Source organism: Elephas maximus, chromosome 1 (assembly GCF_024166365.1).
Source record: "Elephas maximus indicus isolate mEleMax1 chromosome 1, mEleMax1 primary haplotype, whole genome shotgun sequence".
Lineage (NCBI taxonomy): Eukaryota > Metazoa > Chordata > Mammalia > Proboscidea > Elephantidae > Elephas > Elephas maximus.
Window position 1 is genome coordinate 82,717,007 of NC_064819.1, and position 3,016 is coordinate 82,720,022.

A 3,016-nucleotide genomic window follows, 5' to 3' on the forward strand; every position below is an offset into this window, starting at 1 on the left:
TTGCAGCCTGTTTGTATGGGCAAATATATATTTTGACATATCCATAAAATGAATTCTATGCTGTCAAGCGAAGAAGAAGCCTTTTATGCATTGATTTGGAAATCACTACAACATACCTGAAGTGAAAAAGGCAAAATGCCTTAGACTGGTTTGTAATTTCCTTTTTTGTAGAAAAAATGGACAAAATAATATCCCCGAGAGACTATGTTTGCTGTGCAAGGAGGAACTGGGGGACTGGGAAGGTTGAGGGAGAGTCAAGGATGAGACTTTTACACTTTTTCCAGTGGCAATGAGTTTGCTTTTTGGTTCCTCAAGCAGGGACACTGGAGAACTGAGTTCGCCACCTTTGCTGTCTCTTTATGATACCTGGGTATCATGAAGTGCAAAGACAAACAAATTAAAAAAAAAATTAATTAAATTCCAGGAGAGAAAAAAAGTCTTCAGAAAATTATTAAAAATCACAGGGCATTGGGTCGGTCGAGGCCTGCGCCTGCGCGGGCTCTGACTGACTCACTCCCTGGCTCACCGACCTGCCAGCGGGCTGCTACCTGGCTTGGAACAGCAACCCCACTGCCACGTGAAATCCAGTTTGCAAAATTGACTCCAAAAGACAGAACGTAACAGAGCAATAACAATGGAAGAAATTGGGAAAAATTATCAAAAAGCTACCATCCCCCAAAACACCAGGCCCAGATGGTGTTACAGGTTAAAAAAAAAAAATCCTTCATGAAGAAGAAAGATCTTAAGCAACATGATGGATTCAGAAGCTCATGAAAAGAGGGTACCAACTCTAACACCTTCAAAACAAGATATATCACCTCACATTACAAACGTTGGTCAAATGAAGCGTTAATTGTGTGGCTGCTGTGCAGATTTCAACAACGCAGTAATCACATTTCCCATTCAGAAGGTCCTTTTTTGACAACAGCTATATGGAATCAAAACCCAGGATGCAATACTTCAGTTGAGGAGGGATGGACTCCCAAGCTTATATCGATGCAGAAGGCCACTACACTGGCGCTCACGTTTGGTCTGCATGAGGATTTATCTTAATTTCTCCATAAACATGTCAGTACTCGAGAATTTGCAACTTGCAGCATGGCAGCAGTGCTTGCAGGGACAACAGAAGCAATTTTCACTCCATTTGAAAGAGTTCAAACAGTGCTTCAAGACCAGAAGTATCGTGACAAATTTATGAACACTTATCAGGCTTTCAAGGCACTGAAATGTCATGGAATTAGTATTATCAAGGCTTCGTGCCTATTCTTCTCCTTAATGGATTCAGAAATTCCCCCCCCCCCTTTTTTTTTTGGCCTTAAAGGCCGGGTTAAGGAGTATTTGCCTACTGCAGCATCTCACAATGCTCATTTGGTCAATGATTTCACCTGCGGAGGCCTATTGGGTGCCACGTTGGGATTCTTGTTTTTTCCAATTAATGTTGCAAAAACACACGTGCAGTGCCAGATTGGTGAGGAATTTCAGTCTTTCCCCAGGGTTTTCAAAAAAATCTGGGTAGAACAGGAAAGGAAATTGACAAATCTTTTCAGAGGTGCCCATCTGAATTACCATCGGTCCCTCACCTCTTAGGGGCATAATCAATGTGACTTTTGAGTTGTTGTTAAAGGTTATATGAAAGAAATCATCAGTTAAGTGCCATTTATCAGCTGACTAGACCTTCTAAGAAGAATTGAATTTGGCCTGGTTCCAAATTGGCCAAATACAAGTTGGTGTCAGAAGTCCAGGGCACCATGAATTATGGGCAAAGTGGTTTTCCTTACGCACCAACAATAACAGAATTAAAGGTTTCAGTAGGAAATTTAAAGAATTTTTTTTTATCTGTCATTACCTGAGAGCTTTAGGCTAAAGGTCTGATTAGTAGCTGTCTATCTAATGGCCTTTGACAGGGAACCTGATAGACAAGATACGATTTTTTTCTTCTCCAAAATAGTCTTTAATCCTTGGTATTAAAACATCTAAGTGGCCATGACTAGCCAGAGAAGGGCTTTTGTAGCCCAGAGACTTCTCATGCTTATTTTGTTACTCCACTGTTTGCATCTCTGCTTTTTTGAGGAACTGCAGAGGGTAGTCTTGGGTAAACCTGAGCACATACATGGGTAGGATAAAGGAGCAGAACGGAGTTCTGTTAGGTAAAAGGTTTTCATGATAAATTGCTTGCATTAGCTTTGAAACTCAGCACCTCTTGAAGTAGTCATTATCCAAACTGTTTCTCTTTAGACTTCATAGAATCAGGCAGCTAATTAAAGTTCCTGTTTTGCTTTCTAGGTTTGAAAGTTTTCTTTTTAATTCTGGCTTTGACCTGAAACCTTTCCAAAATATTATGTAGATTTTACTTATTTCATTGCCAAAAGATGAGGAAGCTTAAGTTTTGTTACAGGAGTTTCATCCTGTCAAGAAGTTCCATATTCACTGCATGTAGATCGGACTCTGTTTACCTCTGTTTCTCTGCATTATTGCTGCCAACTTTGCAAAGGGCTTTTTTTTAATTCCACTGATAATTTTGGGCTTTTTAAATTTTTTCTTTAATTTGTTGTATTCAAGTATCCTGTTCTCTTGAAACTCTCCTTAAAAAGAAAACCTACTCCCCCCGCCCCTGCCACCCCAACTTCTGAATGTTACAGGAAGAAAAACCAGAACTGTTCAGGATAGCTTCCACCTCAGTGTTATCTATCCTTATTTTACTCTTGGAAATAGAGACCTCTATTAGGACTTTGACATTTTGGAAACTCAGTTTTATAATTGTGATATTAAAATAGTAAGTTTGAGATTATAAGATCTCTAACAAGACAACTGAAGAGTTATTTTAAATTTTAGGTGTTTTAGTAGCCAGATAGCACATTGGTCTCTTACCTAACACAGACAAAACTTTATTTGTCAAAGGAATCAGAGTGTAAAATTTTTCTGTGGGTATATAATACAGCAAAATGACTCATGCACCGATTGAATAAATAGGAATACATGAGAAACAACCTGGAAGAATGGTTTAATTTTTTTTAAC

At 39.0% G+C, this 3,016-nt stretch overlaps 1 pseudogene; it reads left to right on the forward strand.

Annotated features, from left to right (window-relative positions):
• Nucleotides 1-718: 718 nt before the first annotated feature.
• LOC126070634 (mitochondrial nicotinamide adenine dinucleotide transporter SLC25A51-like) lies at nucleotides 719-1,663 on the forward strand (annotated as a pseudogene).
• Nucleotides 1,664-3,016: the final 1,353 nt, after the last annotated feature.